Source organism: Labrus bergylta, chromosome 11 (assembly GCF_963930695.1).
Source record: "Labrus bergylta chromosome 11, fLabBer1.1, whole genome shotgun sequence".
In the NCBI taxonomy this organism is placed as follows: domain Eukaryota; kingdom Metazoa; phylum Chordata; class Actinopteri; order Labriformes; family Labridae; genus Labrus; species Labrus bergylta.
The window spans coordinates 13,990,498-14,011,377 of record NC_089205.1 but is presented as its reverse complement, the minus strand read 5'-3'; the positions used below and the strand labels follow the sequence as shown (position 1 = coordinate 14,011,377).

The 20,880-nt window shown below is 40.9% G+C and overlaps 1 protein-coding gene and 21 non-coding genes across 22 annotated transcripts in view; 21 read left to right on the top strand and 1 right to left on the bottom strand.

Annotated features, from left to right (window-relative positions):
- dync2h1 (dynein cytoplasmic 2 heavy chain 1) overlaps positions 1 to 20,880 on the bottom strand; it is a 129,733-nt gene that overhangs the window by 37,849 nt on the left and 71,004 nt on the right. The window lies entirely within an intron of this gene.
- On the top strand, positions 605 to 677 carry trnam-cau (transfer RNA methionine (anticodon CAU)). The gene has a single exon. It is a non-coding gene; the product is annotated as a tRNA-Met (tRNA).
- Positions 1,452 to 1,524, top strand: trnam-cau (transfer RNA methionine (anticodon CAU)). Its single transcript has one exon. It is a non-coding gene; the product is annotated as a tRNA-Met (tRNA).
- Positions 2,285 to 2,357, top strand: trnam-cau (transfer RNA methionine (anticodon CAU)). Its single transcript has one exon. It is a non-coding gene; the product is annotated as a tRNA-Met (tRNA).
- trnam-cau (transfer RNA methionine (anticodon CAU)) lies at positions 2,971 to 3,043 on the top strand. Its single transcript has one exon. It is a non-coding gene; the product is annotated as a tRNA-Met (tRNA).
- trnam-cau (transfer RNA methionine (anticodon CAU)) lies at positions 3,667 to 3,739 on the top strand. The gene has a single exon. It is a non-coding gene; the product is annotated as a tRNA-Met (tRNA).
- trnam-cau (transfer RNA methionine (anticodon CAU)) lies at positions 4,499 to 4,571 on the top strand. The gene has a single exon. It is a non-coding gene; the product is annotated as a tRNA-Met (tRNA).
- On the top strand, positions 5,170 to 5,242 carry trnam-cau (transfer RNA methionine (anticodon CAU)). Its single transcript has one exon. It is a non-coding gene; the product is annotated as a tRNA-Met (tRNA).
- trnam-cau (transfer RNA methionine (anticodon CAU)) lies at positions 6,002 to 6,074 on the top strand. The gene has a single exon. It is a non-coding gene; the product is annotated as a tRNA-Met (tRNA).
- Positions 6,835 to 6,907, top strand: trnam-cau (transfer RNA methionine (anticodon CAU)). The gene has a single exon. It is a non-coding gene; the product is annotated as a tRNA-Met (tRNA).
- Positions 7,667 to 7,739, top strand: trnam-cau (transfer RNA methionine (anticodon CAU)). Its single transcript has one exon. It is a non-coding gene; the product is annotated as a tRNA-Met (tRNA).
- Positions 8,515 to 8,587, top strand: trnam-cau (transfer RNA methionine (anticodon CAU)). Its single transcript has one exon. It is a non-coding gene; the product is annotated as a tRNA-Met (tRNA).
- trnam-cau (transfer RNA methionine (anticodon CAU)) lies at positions 9,348 to 9,420 on the top strand. The gene has a single exon. It is a non-coding gene; the product is annotated as a tRNA-Met (tRNA).
- On the top strand, positions 10,196 to 10,268 carry trnam-cau (transfer RNA methionine (anticodon CAU)). Its single transcript has one exon. It is a non-coding gene; the product is annotated as a tRNA-Met (tRNA).
- trnam-cau (transfer RNA methionine (anticodon CAU)) lies at positions 11,028 to 11,100 on the top strand. Its single transcript has one exon. It is a non-coding gene; the product is annotated as a tRNA-Met (tRNA).
- trnam-cau (transfer RNA methionine (anticodon CAU)) lies at positions 11,876 to 11,948 on the top strand. The gene has a single exon. It is a non-coding gene; the product is annotated as a tRNA-Met (tRNA).
- On the top strand, positions 12,724 to 12,796 carry trnam-cau (transfer RNA methionine (anticodon CAU)). Its single transcript has one exon. It is a non-coding gene; the product is annotated as a tRNA-Met (tRNA).
- On the top strand, positions 13,572 to 13,644 carry trnam-cau (transfer RNA methionine (anticodon CAU)). The gene has a single exon. It is a non-coding gene; the product is annotated as a tRNA-Met (tRNA).
- Positions 14,420 to 14,492, top strand: trnam-cau (transfer RNA methionine (anticodon CAU)). Its single transcript has one exon. It is a non-coding gene; the product is annotated as a tRNA-Met (tRNA).
- Positions 16,101 to 16,173, top strand: trnam-cau (transfer RNA methionine (anticodon CAU)). The gene has a single exon. It is a non-coding gene; the product is annotated as a tRNA-Met (tRNA).
- On the top strand, positions 16,949 to 17,021 carry trnam-cau (transfer RNA methionine (anticodon CAU)). Its single transcript has one exon. It is a non-coding gene; the product is annotated as a tRNA-Met (tRNA).
- Positions 17,621 to 17,693, top strand: trnam-cau (transfer RNA methionine (anticodon CAU)). The gene has a single exon. It is a non-coding gene; the product is annotated as a tRNA-Met (tRNA).

Here is a 20,880-nt window from a genome sequence, read left to right as displayed (position 1 = left end):
AACACAATATACAGAGAACAAGCCTAATTCAAGTTGTCCAAAGTATTCATGGTCTCTAAAAACACATCAATTGTTGATTGTAACCTTTGATCGGGCCTTTTCCTCTCAAATAAATGGCCGTGACTGATAGTGGAGACCGAATGTTATTCTCAGATTTGTGTGTTGTTTGAGGTAATGCAACCTCATCATTTAACCTAAGCTTTACTAGGAATGTTCATGCCTTGAGCCCGATGTCATTGAGAAGTTTTGAAAGTGTTTTGAATTATAACATTTTTTAGCAACTTCGGTTCCATATAAACCTAGAGATTGCTTGCAATGGTCAAGATTTTTGAAAAAGATCAAAAGCTATAACAGAAGCATTTCAAAGAAATGTCCAAATATCAAGCGAGCACACAGTTGCAACTGCGACAATGCAAATGGTTGACAACTGACATGTTTGCATGCCTCGTTGGCGCAGTAGGCAGCGCGTCAGTCTCATAATCTGAAGGCCGTGAAAAAGATCAAAAGCTATAACAGAAGCATTTCAAAGAAATGTCCAAATATCAAGCGAGCACACAGTTGCAACTGGGACAATGCAAATGGTTGACAACTGACACGTTTCCATGCCTCGTTGGCGCAGTAGGCAGCGCGTCAGTCTCATAATCTGAAGGCCGTGAGTTCGAACATCACACGGGGCAGGTGTTTTAAAGCCACAAGGGCAGCCAATACAATGAGGTAGAATGCAAAGAGCTAAGCAGGAGATAATCAATTCATCTGTTACAGGATATAGGGAAAGAAACTTCCAATAGACCCTTAGGTTGAGGTCAGCTATGTAGGAAAGTGTGTCTAGCCAAACACAATATACAGAGAACAAGCCTAATTCAAGTTGTCCAAAGTATTCATGGTCTCTAAAAACACATCAATTGTCAGTCTGTACATTGTTGATTATAACCTTTGATCGGGCCTTTTCCTCTCAAATAAATGGCCGTGACTGATAGTGGAGACCGAATGTTATTCTCAGATTTGTGTGTTGTTTGAGGTAATGCAACCTCATCATTTAACCTAAGCTTTACTAGGAATGTTCATGCCTTGAGCCCAATGTCATTGAGAAGTTTTGAAAGTGTTTTGAATTATAACAATTTTTTAGCAACTTCGGTTCCATATAAACCTAGAGATTGCTTGCAATGGTCAAGATTTTTGAAAAAGATCAAAAGCTATAACAGAAGCATTTCAAAGAAATGTCCAAATATCAAGCGAGCACACAGTTGCAACTGCGACAATGCAAATGGTTGACAACTGACATGTTTGCATGCCTCGTTGGCGCAGTAGGCAGCGCGTCAGTCTCATAATCTGAAGGCCGTGAAAAAGATCAAAAGCTATAACAGAAGCATTCAAAGAAATGTCCAAATATCAAGCGAGCACACAGTTGCAACTGGGACAATGCAAATGGTTGACAACTGACACATTTCCATGCCTCGTTGGCGCAGTAGGCAGCGTGTCAGTCTCATAATCTGAAGGCCGTGAGTTCGAACCTCACACGGGGCAGGTGTTTTAAAGCCACAAGGGCAGCCAATACAATGAGGTAGAATGCAAAGAGCTAAGCAGGAGATAATCAATTCATCTGTGACAGGATATAGGGAAAGAAACTTCCAATAGACCCTTAGGTTGAGGTCAGCTATGTAGGAAAGTGTGTCTAGCCAAACACAATATACAGAGAACAAGCCTAATTCAAGTTGTCCAAAGTATTCATGGTCTCTAAAAACACATCAATTGTTCATTGTAACCTTTGATCGGGCCTTTTCCTCTCAAATAAATGGCCGTGACTGATAGTGGAGACCGAATGTTATTCTCAGATTTGTGTGTTGTTTGAGGTAATGCAACCTCATCATTTAACCTAAGCTTTACTAGGAATGTTCATGCCTTGAGCCCGATGTCATTGAGAAGTTTTGAAAGTGTTTTGAATTATAACAATTTTTTAGCAACTTCAGTTCCATATAAACCTAGAGATTGCTTGCAATGGTCAAGATTTTTGAAAAAGATCAAAAGCTATAACAGAAGCATTTCAAAGAAATGTCCAAATATCAAGCGAGCACACAGTTGCAACTGCGACAATGCAAATGGTTGACAACTGACATGTTTGCATGCCTCGTTGGCGCAGTAGGCAGCGCGTCAGTCTCATAATCTGAAGGCCGTGAAAAAGATCAAAAGCTATAACAGAAGCATTTCAAAGAAATGTCCAAATATCAAGCGAGCACACAGTTGCAACTGGGACAATGCAAATGGTTGACAACTGACATGTTTGCATGCCTCGTTGGCGCAGTAGGCAGCGCGTCAGTCTCATAATCTGAAGGCCGTGAGTTCGAACCTCACACGGGGCAGGTATTTTAAAGCCACAAGGGCAGCCAATACAATGAGGTAGAATGCAAATAGCTAAGCAGGAGATAATCAATTTATCTGTTACAGGATGTAGGGAAAGAAACTTCCAATAGACCCTTAGGTTGAGGTCAGCTATGTAGGGAAGTGTGTCTAGCGAAACACAATATACAGAGAACAAGCCTAATTCAAGTTGTCCAAAGTATTCATGGTCTCTAAAAACACATCAATTGTCGGTCTGTACATTGTTGATTATAACCTTTGATCGGGCCTTTTCCTCTCAAATAAATGGCCGTGACTGATAGTGGAGACCGAATGTTGTTCTCAGATTTGTGTGTTGTTTGAGTTAATGCAACCTCATCATTTAACCTAAGCTTTACTAGGAATGTTCATGCCTTGAGCCCGATGTCATTGAGAAGTTTTGAAAGTGTTTTGAATTATAACAATTTTTTAGCAACTTCGGTTCCATATCAACCTAGAGATTGCTTGCAATGGTCAAGATTTTTGAAAAAGATCAAAAGCTATGACAGAAGCATTTCAAAGAAATGTCCAAATATCAAGCGAGCACACAGTTGCAACTGCGACAATGCAAATGGTTGACAACTGACATGTTTGCATGCCTCGTTGGCGCAGTAGGCAGCGCGTCAGTCTCATAATCTGAAGGCCGTGAGTTCGAACCTCACACGGGGCAGGTGTTTTAAAGCCACAAGGGCAGCCAATACAATGAGGTACAATGCAAAGATATAATCAATTCATCTGTTACAGGATGTAGGGAAAGAGACTTCCAATAGACCCTGAGGTTGAGGTCAGCTATGTAGGTATGTGTGTCTAGCCAAACACAATATACAGAGAACAAACCTAATTCAAGTTGTCCAAAGTATTCATGGTCTCTAAAAACACATCAATTGTCGGTCTGTACATTGTTAATTGTAACCTTTGATCGGGCCTTTTCCTCTCCTCTCCTGTTTTGAATTATAACATTTTTTAGCAACTTCAGTTCCATATCAACCTAGAGATTGCTTGCAATGGTCAAGATTTTTGAAAAAGATCAAAAGCTATAACAGAAGCATTTCAAAGAAATGTCCAAATATCAAGCGAGCACACAGTTGCAACTGGGACAATGCAAATGGTTGACAACTGACATGTTTGCATGCCTCGTTGGCGCAGTAGGCAGCGCGTCAGTCTCATAATCTGAAGGCCGTGAAAAAGATCAAAAGCTATAACAGAAGCATTTCAAAGAAATGTCCAAATATCAAGCGAGCACACAGTTGCAACTGGGACAATGCAAATGGTTGACAACTGACATGTTTGCATGCCTCGTTGGCGCAGTAGGCAGCGCGTCAGTCTCATAATCTGAAGGCCGTGAGTTCGAACCTCACACGGGGCAGGTGTTTTAAAGCCACAAGGGCAGCCAATACAATGAGGTAGAATGCAAAGAGCTAAGCAGGAGATAATCAATTCATCTGTTACAGGATATAGGGAAAGAAACTTCCAAAAGACCCTTAGGTTGAGGTCAGCTATGTAGGAAAGTGTGTCTAGCCAAACACAATATACAGAGAACAAGCCTAATTCAAGTTGTCCAAAGTATTCATGGTCTCTAAAAACACATCAATTGTTGATTGTAACCTTTGATCGGGCCTTTTCCTCTCAAATAAATGGCCGTGACTGATAGTGGAGACCGAATGTTATTCTCAGATTTGTGTGTTGTTTGAGGTAATGCAACCTCATCATTTAACCTAAGCTTTACTAGGAATGTTCATGCCTTGAGCCCGATGTCATTGAGAAGTTTTGAAAGTGTTTTGAATTATAACATTTTTTAGCAACTTCGGTTCCATATAAACCTAGAGATTGCTTGCAATGGTCAAGATTTTTGAAAAAGATCAAAAGCTATAACAGAAGCATTTCAAAGAAATGTCCAAATATCAAGCGAGCACACAGTTGCAACTGCGACAATGCAAATGGTTGACAACTGACATGTTTGCATGCCTCGTTGGCGCAGTAGGCAGCGCGTCAGTCTCATAATCTGAAGGCCGTGAAAAAGATCAAAAGCTATAACAGAAGCATTTCAAAGAAATGTCCAAATATCAAGCGAGCACACAGTTGCAACTGGGACAATGCAAATGGTTGACAACTGACACGTTTCCATGCCTCGTTGGCGCAGTAGGCAGCGCGTCAGTCTCATAATCTGAAGGCCGTGAGTTCGAACATCACACGGGGCAGGTGTTTTAAAGCCACAAGGGCAGCCAATACAATGAGGTAGAATGCAAAGAGCTAAGCAGGAGATAATCAATTCATCTGTTACAGGATATAGGGAAAGAAACTTCCAATAGACCCTTAGGTTGAGGTCAGCTATGTAGGAAAGTGTGTCTAGCCAAACACAATATACAGAGAACAAGCCTAATTCAAGTTGTCCAAAGTATTCATGGTCTCTAAAAACACATCAATTGTTCATTGTAACCTTTGATCGGGCCTTTTCCTCTCAAATAAATGGCCGTGACTGATAGTGGAGACCGAATGTTATTCTCAGATTTGTGTGTTGTTTGAGGTAATGCAACCTCATCATTTAACCTAAGCTTTACTAGGAATGTTCATGCCTTGAGCCCAATGTCATTGAGAAGTTTTGAAAGTGTTTTGAATTATAACAATTTTTTAGCAACTTCAGTTCCATATAAACCTAGAGATTGCTTGCAATGGTCAAGATTTTTGAAAAAGATCAAAAGCTATAACAGAAGCATTTCAAAGAAATGTCCAAATATCAAGCGAGCACACAGTTGCAACTGCGACAATGCAAATGGTTGACAACTGACATGTTTGCATGCCTCGTTGGCGCAGTAGGCAGCGCGTCAGTCTCATAATCTGAAGGCCGTGAGTTCGAACCTCACACGGGGCAGGTGTTTTAAAGCCACAAGGGCAGCCAATACAATGAGGTAGAATGCAAAGAGCTAAGCAGGAGATAATCAATTCATCTGTTACAGGATATAGGGAAAGAAACTTCCAAAAGACCCTTAGGTTGAGGTCAGCTATGTAGGAAAGTGTGTCTAGCCAAACACAATATACAGAGAACAAGCCTAATTCAAGTTGTCCAAAGTATTCATGGTCTCTAAAAACACATCAATTGTTGATTGTAACCTTTGATCGGGCCTTTTCCTCTCAAATAAATGGCCGTGACTGATAGTGGAGACCGAATGTTATTCTCAGATTTGTGTGTTGTTTGAGGTAATGCAACCTCATCATTTAACCTAACCTTTACTAGGAATGTTCATGCCTTGAGCCCGATGTCATTGAGAAGTTTTGAAAGTGTTTTGAATTATAACATTTTTTAGCAACTTCGGTTCCATATAAACCTAGAGATTGCTTGCAATGGTCAAGATTTTTGAAAAAGATCAAAAGCTATAACAGAAGCATTTCAAAGAAATGTCCAAATATCAAGCGAGCACACAGTTGCAACTGCGACAATGCAAATGGTTGACAACTGACATGTTTGCATGCCTCGTTGGCGCAGTAGGCAGCGCGTCAGTCTCATAATCTGAAGGCCGTGAAAAAGATCAAAAGCTATAACAGAAGCATTTCAAAGAAATGTCCAAATATCAAGCGAGCACACAGTTGCAACTGGGACAATGCAAATGGTTGACAACTGACACGTTTCCATGCCTCGTTGGCGCAGTAGGCAGCGCGTCAGTCTCATAATCTGAAGGCCGTGAGTTCGAACATCACACGGGGCAGGTGTTTTAAAGCCACAAGGGCAGCCAATACAATGAGGTAGAATGCAAAGAGCTAAGCAGGAGATAATCAATTCATCTGTTACAGGATATAGGGAAAGAAACTTCCAATAGACCCTTAGGTTGAGGTCAGCTATGTAGGAAAGTGTGTCTAGCCAAACACAATATACAGAGAACAAGCCTAATTCAAGTTGTCCAAAGTATTCATGGTCTCTAAAAACACATCAATTGTTCATTGTAACCTTTGATCGGGCCTTTTCCTCTCAAATAAATGGCCGTGACTGATAGTGGAGACCGAATGTTATTCTCAGATTTGTGTGTTGTTTGAGGTAATGCAACCTCATCATTTAACCTAAGCTTTACTAGGAATGTTCATGCCTTGAGCCCGATGTCATTGAGAAGTTTTGAAAGTGTTTTGAATTATAACAATTTTTTAGCAACTTCAGTTCCATATAAACCTAGAGATTGCTTGCAATGGTCAAGATTTTTGAAAAAGATCAAAAGCTATAACAGAAGCATTTCAAAGAAATGTCCAAATATCAAGCGAGCACACAGTTGCAACTGCGACAATGCAAATGGTTGACAACTGACATGTTTGCATGCCTCGTTGGCGCAGTAGGCAGCGCGTCAGTCTCATAATCTGAAGGCCGTGAAAAAGATCAAAAGCTATAACAGAAGCATTTCAAAGAAATGTCCAAATATCAAGCGAGCACACAGTTGCAACTGGGACAATGCAAATGGTTGACAACTGACACGTTTCCATGCCTCGTTGGCGCAGTAGGCAGCGCGTCAGTCTCATAATCTGAAGGCCGTGAGTTCGAACCTCACACGGGGCAGGTGTTTTAAAGCCACAAGGGCAGCCAATACAATGAGGTAGAATGCAAAGAGCTAAGCAGGAGATAATCAATTCATCTGTTACAGGATATAGGGAAAGAAACTTCCAATAGACCCTTAGGTTGAGGTCAGCTATGTAGGAAAGTGTGTCTAGCCAAACACAATATACAGAGAACAAGCCTAATTCAAGTTGTCCAAAGTATTCATGGTCTCTAAAAACACATCAATTGTTGATTGTAACCTTTGATCGGGCCTTTTCCTCTCAAATAAATGGCCGTGACTGATAGTGGAGACCGAATGTTATTCTCAGATTTGTGTGTTGTTTGAGGTAATGCAACCTCATCATTTAACCTAAGCTTTACTAGGAATGTTCATGCCTTGAGCCCGATGTCATTGAGAAGTTTTGAAAGTGTTTTGAATTATTACATTTTTTAGCAACTTCGGTTCCATATAAACCTAGAGATTGCTTGCAATGGTCAAGATTTTTGAAAAAGATCAAAAGCTATAACAGAAGCATTTCAAAGAAATGTCCAAATATCAAGCGAGCACACAGTTGCAACTGCGACAATGCAAATGGTTGACAACTGACATGTTTGCATGCCTCGTTGGCGCAGTAGGCAGCGCGTCAGTCTCATAATCTGAAGGCCGTGAAAAAGATCAAAAGCTATAACAGAAGCATTTCAAAGAAATGTCCAAATATCAAGCGAGCACACAGTTGCAACTGGGACAATGCAAATGGTTGACAACTGACACGTTTCCATGCCTCGTTGGCGCAGTAGGCAGCGCGTCAGTCTCATAATCTGAAGGCCGTGAGTTCGAACCTCACACGGGGCAGGTGTTTTAAAGCCACAAGGGCAGCCAATACAATGAGGTAGAATGCAAAGAGCTAAGCAGGAGATAATCAATTCATCTGTTACAGGATATAGGGAAAGAAACTTCCAATAGACCCTTAGGTTGAGGTCAGCTATGTAGGAAAGTGTGTCTAGCCAAACACAATATACAGAGAACAAGCCTAATTCAAGTTGTCCAAAGTATTCATGGTCTCTAAAAACACATCAATTGTCGGTCTGTACATTGTTGATTATAACCTTTGATCGGGCCTTTTCCTCTCAAATAAATGGCCGTGACTGATAGTGGAGACCGAATGTTATTCTCAGATTTGTGTGTTGTTTGAGGTAATGCAACCTCATCATTTAACCTAAGCTTTACTAAGAATGTTCATGCCTTGAGCCCGATGTCATTGAGAAGTTTTGAAAGTGTTTTGAATTATAACAATTTTTTAGCAACTTCGGTTCCATATAAACCTAGAGATTGCTTGCAATGGTCAAGATTTTTGAAAAAGATCAAAAGCTATAACAGAAGCATTTCAAAGAAATGTCCAAATATCAAGCGAGCACACAGTTGCAACTGCGACAATGCAAATGGTTGACAACTGACATGTTTGCATGCCTCGTTGGCGCAGTAGGCAGCGCGTCAGTCTCATAATCTGAAGGCCGTGAAAAAGATCAAAAGCTATAACAGAAGCATTTCAAAGAAATGTCCAAATATCAAGCGAGCACACAGTTGCAACTGGGACAATGCAAATGGTTGACAACTGACACGTTTCCATGCCTCGTTGGCGCAGTAGGCAGCGCGTCAGTCTCATAATCTGAAGGCCGTGAGTTCGAACCTCACACGGGGCAGGTGTTTTAAAGCCACAAGGGCAGCCAATACAATGAGGTAGAATGCAAAGAGCTACGCAGGAGATAATCAATTCATCTGTTACAGGATATAGGGAAAGAAACTTCCAATAGACCCTTAGGTTGAGGTCAGCTATGTAGGAAAGTGTGTCTAGCCAAACACAATATACAGAGAACAAGCCTAACTCAAGTTGTCCAAAGTATTCATGGTCTCTAAAAACACATCAATTGTTGATTGTAACCTTTGATCGGGCCTTTTCCTCTCAAATAAATGGCCGTGACTGATAGTGGAGACCGAATGTTATTCTCAGATTTGTGTGTTGTTTGAGGTAATGCAACCTCATCATTTAACCTAAGCTTTACTAGGAATGTTCATGCCTTGAGCCCGATGTCATTGAGAAGTTTTGAAAGTGTTTTGAATTATAACAATTTTTTAGCAACTTCAGTTCCATATAAACCTAGAGATTGCTTGCAATGGTCAAGATTTTTGAAAAAGATCAAAAGCTATAACAGAAGCATTTCAAAGAAATGTCCAAATATCAAGCGAGCACACAGTTGCAACTGGGACAATGCAAATGGTTGACAACTGACATGTTTCCATGCCTCGTTGGCGCAGTAGGCAGCGCGTCAGTCTCATAATCTGAAGGCCGTGAAAAAGATCAAAAGCTATAACAGAAGCATTTCAAAGAAATGTCCAAATATCAGGCGAGCACACAGTTGCAACTGGGACAATGCAAATGGTTGACAACTGACACATTTCCATGCCTCGTTGGCGCAGTAGGCAGCGCGTCAGTCTCATAATCTGAAGGCCGTGAGTTCGAACCTCACACGGGGCAGGTGTTTTAAAGCCACAAGGGCAGCCAATACAATGAGGTAGAATGCAAAGAGCTAAGCAGGAGATAATCAATTCATCTGTTACAGGATATAGGGAAAGAAACTTCCAATAGACCCTTAGGTTGAGGTCAGCTATGTAGGAAAGTGTGTCTAGCCAAACACAATATACAGAGAACAAGCCTAATTCAAGTTGTCCAAAGTATTCATGGTCTCTAAAAACACATCAATTGTCGGTCTGTACATTGTTGATTATAACCTTTGATCGGGCCTTTTCCTCTCAAATAAATGGCCGTGACTGATAGTGGAGACCGAATGTTATTCTCAGATTTGTGTGTTGTTTGAGGTAATGCAACCTCATCATTTAACCTAAGCTTTACTAAGAATGTTCATGCCTTGAGCCCGATGTCATTGAGAAGTTTTGAAAGTGTTTTGAATTATAACAATTTTTTAGCAACTTCGGTTCCATATAAACCTAGAGATTGCTTGCAATGGTCAAGATTTTTGAAAAAGATCAAACGCTATAACAGAAGCATTTCAAAGAAATGTCCAAATATCAAGCGAGCACACAGTTGCAACTGCGACAATGCAAATGGTTGACAACTGACATGTTTGCATGCCTCGTTGGCGCAGTAGGCAGCGCGTCAGTCTCATAATCTGAAGGCCGTGAAAAAGATCAAAAGCTATAACAGAAGCATTTCAAAGAAATGTCCAAATATCAAGCGAGCACACAGTTGCAACTGGGACAATGCAAATGGTTGACAACTGACACTTTTCCATGCCTCGTTGGCGCAGTAGGCAGCGCGTCAGTCTCATAATCTGAAGGCCGTGAGTTCGAACCTCACACGGGGCAGGTGTTTTAAAGCCACAAGGGCAGCCAATACAATGAGGTAGAATGCAAAGAGCTAAGCAGGAGATAATCAATTCATCTGTTACAGGATATAGGGAAAGAAACTTCCAATAGACCCTTAGGTTGAGGTCAGCTATGTAGGAAAGTGTGTCTAGCCAAACACAATATACAGAGAACAAGCCTAATTCAAGTTGTCCAAAGTATTCATGGTTTCTAAAAACACATCAATTGTTGATTGTAACCTTTGATCGGGCCTTTTCCTCTCAAATAAATGGCCGTGACTGATAGTGGAGACCGGATGTTATTCTCAGATTTGTGTGTTGTTTGAGGTAATGCAACCTCATCATTTAACCTAAGCTTTACTAGGAATGTTCATGCCTTGAGCCCGATGTCATTGAGAAGTTTTGAAAGTGTTTTGAATTATAAAATTTTTTAGCAACTTCAGTTCCATATAAACCTAGAGATTGCTTGCAATGGTCAAGATTTTTGAAAAAGATCAAAAGCTATAACAGAAGCATTTCAAAGAAATGTCCAAATATCAAGCGAGCACACAGTTGCAACTGCGACAATGCAAATGGTTGACAACTGACATGTTTGCATGCCTCGTTGGCGCAGTAGGCAGCGCGTCAGTCTCATAATCTGAAGGCCGTGAAAAAGATCAAAAGCTATAACAGAAGCATTTCAAAGAAATGTCCAAATATCAAGCGAGCACACAGTTGCAACTGGGACAATGCAAATGGTTGACAACTGACACATTTCCATGCCTCGTTGGCGCAGTAGGCAGCGCGTCAGTCTCATAATCTGAAGGCCGTGAGTTCGAACATCACACGGGGCAGGTGTTTTAAAGCCACAAGGGCAGCCAATACAATGAGGTAGAATGCAAAGAGCTAAGCAGGAGATAATCAATTCATCTGTTACAGGATATAGGGAAAGAAACTTCCAATAGACCCTTAGGTTGAGGTCAGCTATGTAGGAAAGTGTGTCTAGCCAAACACAATATACAGAGAACAAGCCTAATTCAAGTTGTCCAAAGTATTCATGGTCTCTAAAAACACATCAATTGTCGGTCTGTACATTGTTGATTATAACCTTTGATCGGGCCTTTTCCTCTCAAATAAATGGCCGTGACTGATAGTGGAGACCGAATGTTATTCTCAGATTTGTGTGTTGTTTGAGGTAATGCAACCTCATCATTTAACCTAAGCTTTACTAAGAATGTTCATGCCTTGAGCCCGATGTCATTGAGAAGTTTTGAAAGTGTTTTGAATTATAACAATTTTTTAGCAACTTCGGTTCCATATAAACCTAGAGATTGCTTGCAATGGTCAAGATTTTTGAAAAAGATCAAAAGCTATAACAGAAGCATTTCAAAGAAATGTCCAAATATCAAGCGAGCACACAGTTGCAACTGCGACAATGCAAATGGTTGACAACTGACATGTTTGCATGCCTCGTTGGCGCAGTAGGCAGCGCGTCAGTCTCATAATCTGAAGGCCGTGAAAAAGATCAAAAGCTATAACAGAAGCATTTCAAAGAAATGTCCAAATATCAAGCGAGCACACAGTTGCAACTGGGACAATGCAAATGGTTGACAACTGACACATTTCCATGCCTCGTTGGCGCAGTAGGCAGCGCGTCAGTCTCATAATCTGAAGGCCGTGAGTTCGAACCTCACACGGGGCAGGTGTTTTAAAGCCACAAGGGCAGCCAATACAATGAGGTAGAATGCAAAGAGCTAAGCAGGAGATAATCAATTCATCTGTTACAGGATATAGGGAAAGAAACTTCCAATAGACCCTTAGGTTGAGGTCAGCTATGTAGGAAAGTGTGTCTAGCCAAACACAATATACAGAGAACAAGCCTAATTCAAGTTGTCCAAAGTATTCATGGTCTCTAAAAACACATCAATTGTCGGTCTGTACATTGTTGATTATAACCTTTGATCGGGCCTTTTCCTCTCAAATAAATGGCCGTGACTGATAGTGGAGACCGAATGTTATTCTCAGATTTGTGTGTTGTTTGAGGTAATGCAACCTCATCATTTAACCTAAGCTTTACTAGGAATGTTCATGCCTTGAGCCCGATGTCATTGAGAAGTTTTGAAAGTGTTTTGAATTATAACAATTTTTTAGCAACTTCGGTTCCATATAAACCTAGAGATTGCTTGCAATGGTCAAGATTTTTGAAAAAGATCAAAAGCTATAACAGAAGCATTTCAAAGAAATGTCCAAATATCAAGCGAGCACACAGTTGCAACTGCGACAATGCAAATGGTTGACAACTGACATGTTTGCATGCCTCGTTGGCGCAGTAGGCAGCGCGTCAGTCTCATAATCTGAAGGCCGTGAAAAAGATCAAAAGCTATAACAGAAGCATTTCAAAGAAATGTCCAAATATCAAGCGAGCACACAGTTGCAACTGGGACAATGCAAATGGTTGACAACTGACACATTTCCATGCCTCGTTGGCGCAGTAGGCAGCGCGTCAGTCTCATAATCTGAAGGCCGTGAGTTCGAACCTCACACGGGGCAGGTGTTTTAAAGCCACAAGGGCAGCCAATACAATGAGGTAGAATGCAAAGAGCTAAGCAGGAGATAATCAATTCATCTGTTACAGGATATAGGGAAAGAAACTTCCAATAGACCCTTAGGTTGAGGTCAGCTATGTAGGAAAGTGTGTCTAGCCAAACACAATATACAGAGAACAAGCCTAATTCAAGTTGTCCAAAGTATTCATGGTCTCTAAAAACACATCAATTGTCGGTCTGTACATTGTTGATTATAACCTTTGATCGGGCCTTTTCCTCTCAAATAAATGGCCGTGACTGATAGTGGAGACCGAATGTTATTCTCAGATTTGTGTGTTGTTTGAGGTAATGCAACCTCATCATTTAACCTAAGCTTTACTAAGAATGTTCATGCCTTGAGCCCGATGTCATTGAGAAGTTTTGAAAGTGTTTTGAATTATAACAATTTTTTAGCAACTTCGGTTCCATATAAACCTAGAGATTGCTTGCAATGGTCAAGATTTTTGAAAAAGATCAAAAGCTATAACAGAAGCATTTCAAAGAAATGTCCAAATATCAAGCGAGCACACAGTTGCAACTGCGACAATGCAAATGGTTGACAACTGACATGTTTGCATGCCTCGTTGGCGCAGTAGGCAGCGCGTCAGTCTCATAATCTGAAGGCCGTGAAAAAGATCAAAAGCTATAACAGAAGCATTTCAAAGAAATGTCCAAATATCAAGCGAGCACACAGTTGCAACTGGGACAATGCAAATGGTTGACAACTGACACATTTCCATGCCTCGTTGGCGCAGTAGGCAGCGCGTCAGTCTCATAATCTGAAGGCCGTGAGTTCGAACCTCACACGGGGCAGGTGTTTTAAAGCCACAAGGGCAGCCAATACAATGAGGTAGAATGCAAAGAGCTAAGCAGGAGATAATCAATTCATCTGTTACAGGATATAGGGAAAGAAACTTCCAATAGACCCTTAGGTTGAGGTCAGCTATGTAGGAAAGTGTGTCTAGCCAAACACAATATACAGAGAACAAGCCTAATTCAAGTTGTCCAAAGTATTCATGGTCTCTAAAAACACATCAATTGTCGGTCTGTACATTGTTGATTATAACCTTTGATCGGGCCTTTTCCTCTCAAATAAATGGCCGTGACTGATAGTGGAGACCGAATGTTATTCTCAGATTTGTGTGTTGTTTGAGGTAATGCAACCTCATCATTTAACCTAAGCTTTACTAAGAATGTTCATGCCTTGAGCCCGATGTCATTGAGAAGTTTTGAAAGTGTTTTGAATTATAACAATTTTTTAGCAACTTCGGTTCCATATAAACCTAGAGATTGCTTGCAATGGTCAAGATTTTTGAAAAAGATCAAAAGCTATAACAGAAGCATTTCAAAGAAATGTCCAAATATCAAGCGAGCACACAGTTGCAACTGCGACAATGCAAATGGTTGACAACTGACATGTTTGCATGCCTCGTTGGCGCAGTAGGCAGCGCGTCAGTCTCATAATCTGAAGGCCGTGAAAAAGATCAAAAGCTATAACAGAAGCATTTCAAAGAAATGTCCAAATATCAAGCGAGCACACAGTTGCAACTGGGACAATGCAAATGGTTGACAACTGACACGTTTCCATGCCTCGTTGGCGCAGTAGGCAGCGCGTCAGTCTCATAATCTGAAGGCCGTGAGTTCGAACCTCACACGGGGCAGGTGTTTTAAAGCCACAAGGGCAGCCAATACAATGAGGTAGAATGCAAAGAGCTAAGCAGGAGATAATCAATTCATCTGTTACAGGATATAGGGAAAGAAACTTCCAATAGACCCTTAGGTTGAGGTCAGCTATGTAGGAAAGTGTGTCTAGCCAAACACAATATACAGAGAACAAGCCTAATTCAAGTTGTCCAAAGTATTCATGGTCTCTAAAAACACATCAATTGTCAGTCTGTACATTGTTGATTATAACCTTTGATCGGGCCTTTTCCTCTCAAATAAATGGCCGTGACTGATAGTGGAGACCGAATGTTATTCTCAGATTTGTGTGTTGTTTGAGGTAATGCAACCTCATCATTTAATCTAAGCTTTACTAGGAATGTTCATGCCTTGAGCCCGATGTCATTGAGAAGTTTTGAAAGTGTTTTGAATTATAACAATTTTTTAGCAACTTCGGTTCCATATAAACCTAGAGATTGCTTGCAATGGTCAAGATTTTTGAAAAAGATCAAAAGCTATAACAGAAGCATTTCAAAGAAATGTCCAAATATCAAGCGAGCACACAGTTGCAACTGCGACAATGCAAATGGTTGACAACTGACATGTTTGCATGCCTCGTTGGCGCAGTAGGCAGCGCGTCAGTCTCATAATCTGAAGGCCGTGAAAAAGATCAAAAGCTATAACAGAAGCATTTCAAAGAAATGTCCAAATATCAAGCGAGCACACAGTTGCAACTGGGACAATGCAAATGGTTGACAACTGACACATTTCCATACCTCGTTGGCGCAGTAGGCAGCACGTCAGTCTCATAATCTGAAGGCCGTGAGTTCGAACATCACACGGGGCAGGTGTTTTAAAGCCACAAGGGCAGCCAATACAATGAGGTAGAATGTAAAGAGCTAAGCAGGAGATAATCAATTCATCTCTTACAGGATATAGGGAAAGAAACTTCCAATAGACCCTTAGGTTGAGGTCAGCTATGTAGGAAAGTGTGTCTAGCCAAACACAATATACAGAGAACAAGCCTAATTCAAGTTGTCCAAAGTACTCATGGTCTCTAAAAACACATCAATTGTTGATTGTAACCTTTGATCGGGCCTTTTCCTCTCAAATAAATGGCCGTGACTGATAGTGGAGACCGAATGTTATTCTCAGATTTGTGTGTTGTTTGAGGTAATGCAACCTCATCATTTAACCTAAGCTTTACTAGGAATGTTCATGCCTTGAGCCCGATGTCATTGAGAAGTTTTGAAAGTGTTTTGAATTATAACAATTTTTTAGCAACTTCAGTTCCATATAAACCTAGAGATTGCTTGCAATGGTCAAGATTTTTGAAAAAGATCAAAAGCTATAACAGAAGCATTTCAAAGAAATGTCCAAATATCAAGCGAGCACACAGTTGCAACTGCGACAATGCAAATGGTTGACAACTGACATGTTTGCATGCCTCGTTGGCGCAGTAGGCAGCGCGTCAGTCTCATAATCTGAAGGCCGTGAAAAAGATCAAAAGCTATAACAGAAGCATTTCAAAGAAATGTCCAAATATCAAGCGAGCACACAGTTGCAACTGGGACAATGCAAATGGTTGACAACTGACACATTTCCATGCCTCGTTGGCGCAGTAGGCAGCGCGTCAGTCTCATAATCTGAAGGCCGTGAGTTCGAACCTCACACGGGGCAGGTGTTTTAAAGCCACAAGGGCAGCCAATACAATGAGGTAGAATGCAAAGAGCTAAGCAGGAGATAATCAATTCATCTGTTACAGGATATAGGGAAAGAAACTTCCAATAGACCCTTAGGTTGAGGTCAGCTATGTAGGAAAGTGTGTCTAGCCAAACACAATATACAGAGAACAAGCCTAATTCAAGTTGTCCAAAGTATTCATGGTCTCTAAAAACACATCAATTGTCGGTCTGTACATTGTTGATTATAACCTTTGATCGGGCCTTTTCCTCTCAAATAAATGGCCGTGACTGATAGTGGAGACCGAATGTTATTCTCAGATTTGTGTGTTGTTTGAGGTAATGCAACCTCATCATTTAACCTAAGCTTTACTAAGAATGTTCATGCCTTGAGCCCGATGTCATTGAGAAGTTTTGAAAGTGTTTTGAATTATAACAATTTTTTAGCAACTTCGGTTCCATATAAACCTAGAGATTGCTTGCAATGGTCAAGATTTTTGAAAAAGATCAAAAGCTATAACAGAAGCATTTCAAAGAAATGTCCAAATATCAAGCGAGCACACAGTTGCAACTGCGACAATGCAAATGGTTGACAACTGACATGTTTGCATGCCTCGTTGGCGCAGTAGGCAGCGCGTCAGTCTCATAATCTGAAGGCCGTGAAAAAGATCAAAAGCTATAACAGAAGCATTTCAAAGAAATGTCCAAATATCAAGCGAGCACACAGTTGCAACTGGGACAATGCAAATGGTTGACAACTGACACATTTCCATGCCTCGTTGGCGCAGTAGGCAGCGCATCAGTCTCATAATCTGAAGGCCGTGAGTTCGAACCTCACACGGGGCAGGTGTTTTAAAGCCACAAGGGCAGCCAATACAATGAGGTAGAATGCAAAGAGCTAAGCAGGAGATAATCAATTCATCTGTTACAGGATATAGGGAAAGAAACTTCCAATAGACCCTTGAGGTTGAGGTCAGCTATGTAGGAAAGTGTGTCTAGCCAAACACAATATACAGAGAACAAGCCTAATTCAAGTTGTCCAAAGTATTCATGGTCTCTAAAAACACATCAATTGTTGATTGTAACCTTTGATCGGGCCTTTTCCTCTCAAATAAATGGCCGTGACTGATAGTGGAGACCGAATGTTATTCTCAGATTTGTGTGTTGTTTGAGGTAATGCAACCTCATCATTTAACCTAAGCTTTACTAGGAATGTTCATGCCTTGAGCCCAATGTCATTGAGAAGTTTTGAAAGTGTTTTGAATTATAACAATTTTTTAGCAACTTCAGTTCCATATAAACCTAGAGATTGCTTGCAATGGTCAAGATTTTTGAAAAAGATCAAAAGCTATAACAGAAGCATTTCAAAGAAATGTCCAAATATCAAGCGAGCACACAGTTGCAACTGGGACAATGCAAATGGTTGACAACTGACATGTTTCCATGCCTCGTTGGCGCAGTAGGCAGCGCGTCAGTCTCATAATCTGAAGGCCGTGAGTTCGAACCTCACACGGGGCAGGTGTTTTAAAGCCTCCCGAAGTTCTGTATTTTGACTCACCAGCTGTATGTCACCTCAGCCACTGTATTTTTGCGTGGGACCAGGACGACCTGATGGCCCTGAAGAAGGCCAAGACATCAGAGCTAGAAGCTGCCCAGAGACAACCACCTGAGGCTGATGTGCTGCGGAAAAAGCAGCACATCAGCAGAAGCGATCTAGCCCTGCATTGCAGGAGAACCACCTGCGGCATCAAAAAGACCCAGGCTCTGATTGACAGCCATATCCAGGCCTTTGATTGTGATGCTGGCTGTAACACTCTAGGGTCCCTCTCATCAACTCAGCCCGGATGAGCAAGATCTGGAAGTCACAGCGGAAGCATGTGGCTTGCATCCAGGATCCTCCAGGACTGCAGCTCTAGATGCAAACAGCCCACCGTCTGCCAACCTTCCACTGTGCCAGAGGTTCCACTTTGCTCGAGTCATTTCACCTGCATCTGAACAGATTCATCCCAGGTAAATATATTTTAATAGTGACTTTTTATTTTTATTTTTTACTTTACAGGTACACTGGCAAGTGACACCTTCTACCAAGCGTATCTTGTGGATGGACTTTCAAGGTGGAATGAGGACTGGGCTGTGGCAACAACAACTGATGAGCAGCAGCCACATTGCTACAATCATCTTCATCATGCTGTCAATACTCTTGCAGAGGAGGTTCTTGGCGAGAAGATCACGCCTTACATTTAGCCAAGAAAGTACACTGACTGACAACTATTTGTTTTTTTCGTGATAATTTCATTCAAGTTTACAAATACAATTTTACCACTGAGCTATTATATAATTGTTAGGCATATTGTTTAATTGTTGCCTTTAAATATATTTTTGAAAGCTGAGCTTATTGGAGTTGAATACCAAATTCTGTAGGACTAAAAGGTGGCCATTGAAGAGTCAGAGACCACTAATGTTGATGTAGAGACTGATGAAGTTTATTCTGAACCTGAGGAGTTTTATGACATCACTGTCCTAACCTCCGACACAGAATTAACACCTGTGCTCCCTCCATCTCCAGTGACAATTCCTGCATCCAGGTCCATGTCATCGTCCTCTATGGTCACTCGATCTCCTGTGACATCTTCAGCACCCAGCACCATGTCATGGCATCCAACACCTGCTGCCTCCTCACAAGCATTGCTGTCTACAGGGTCTGAGTTCCCTCCATCTCCAGTGGCAATTCCTGCATCCAGTTCCTTTTCATCGTCCTCTATTTTCCCTTGATCTCCGGTGACATCTTCACAATCCAGCACCATGTTGTCATAGTGTGTGGTCCCTCCTCCAGTGGCATCTTTTATTGTAGCCCCAATGGTTGAGTTACCACCAGAAAGGGATCTTCCAACATCTGAAGAGCCCACTTCACGTGATGTAAGGTTAATTCCTTTTTAAGTGTCCTATGTTTGTGATTAAAAACCTGGGATATGTTGGAAAAGCTCAGATGTTTTCAATATTATTCATTTTTCTGCTATCAAAACTTCTTAAATAATGTTTCATTTAAGGACTGTGTTGGCCTTGACAATATTGAGGGGTATGGAGCCATGCAGGACTTGGCACCTTAAACCACATTAAAGCAGGGATGATACAGGGCCACTAAGAAGATTGTGGCACCAAGTGTGGAGAGCACCAAAAATTATGTCTAATTAAGCAAACAGAAAAGTCTAGTTAACACAAAATAAGAAAGACAAAAGGAAAACAGAATAAATAAATAACACAGATAATAAAAAAACAAAAACTATGCGATGATGATGGTGGTGGAGGGTGCACACAAACAGCATGAATGTACTAAAGGCAGAAGGAGACTGATGTTTAAAAAGACAGCAGCAAGAATATGATGCTGACATTGAAGACTTACTCTTTTTGTATGATCTCTATTTATGTACTTCTTTATTCTCTTGTAACTGCAGGACAGAGCCAGAGATACATTTTCCTTTGAGGACAATAAAGTATATCTTATCTTAACTTATCATGTCTTATCTTATAAGATGTGTTGCTGTACAATTGGATAAATGTGATCAGCTGATAGAACTCTTATGTATTATTGCAGAAGTAACTTTAAAAAAAAATAAAAATGTTTTTTTTCCCCCAGGTACAGCAGGCGTTGCAATTCAGAGGAACAAGAGACTGTGCTGCGAGGTATCCCAGCTCCAGACGCACCAATGGAAGTATCTGAGAAGCTTCCTTCGGCTTTGCAGAAATGAACTGCTCTGCATTCTGGCAGTTTGGCTGAGCCTCATCCTTTCTTTCTGCCACCTAGCAGTGCTGGGGAGGCAAAGCTCAAGAGAAGGCCACAACCTCAGGCCATCTCCCAGGCTATACAACCCCAACATCCTGTCTTTCTACTAGCAACTTCCATCTCTCTTCCTGTAATTCTACCATCTGTGCAGTGTCCTACAGGACCCTATCAGTTGCTGTTCATCAACATGCCATCATCAGTCATGCCACCCTCAACTCAGACACAAACATCAAGTCAGGATGTTCTGTATACAACCCAGCAATACAGGAAGAGAAAGCAAGAGTACGAGCACGCTGGAAAAGTGACAAGAAAGTATGAAAAGAAGTCAGACGTCATCATTTGCAAAAAGGACAGAAAGCCACCATCACATCTGCTGTATTTCGTAAACTGGTTCTGAGACTGAGACTCAATCTTATGAGGAATGGAGGGCTGTGCTGGCAAAACAAGGATATGGGGGAAAAAAATCACAACCCAAAAAGAAATACAATGCATATTTCCACAAAGCAGAATGGAAGGATGTAGAGATTTGCTTACTACTAAGAGCAATCACACTAAAATTCAGAGGTGCAAAGATCGAGTGAACCTTTATATGAACAAAGACATATCATGTTCAGATTTTTTTTTAGCTTTTATCCATTATTTCTGTGAATGCATGTGTTGATTTGTTTAACTTTTTGTTTACCTATAACAGTTGTTATACAATTCAAGACATGCCTACAACATGATATGTGTATATTAACAACATTGTAGGCATTTCAAGTAGGGCTGCAACTAACGATTATTTTAATAATCAATTGATTATTTTTTCGATGAATAGATGAATTGGATAAAACAAAAATATATTTTGAATTTCCACACTTTTATACAAAAACAGAACATTAGTTCAAATTGACAGTGCAAACAAAAGTGAAAAAACAAAAGGTT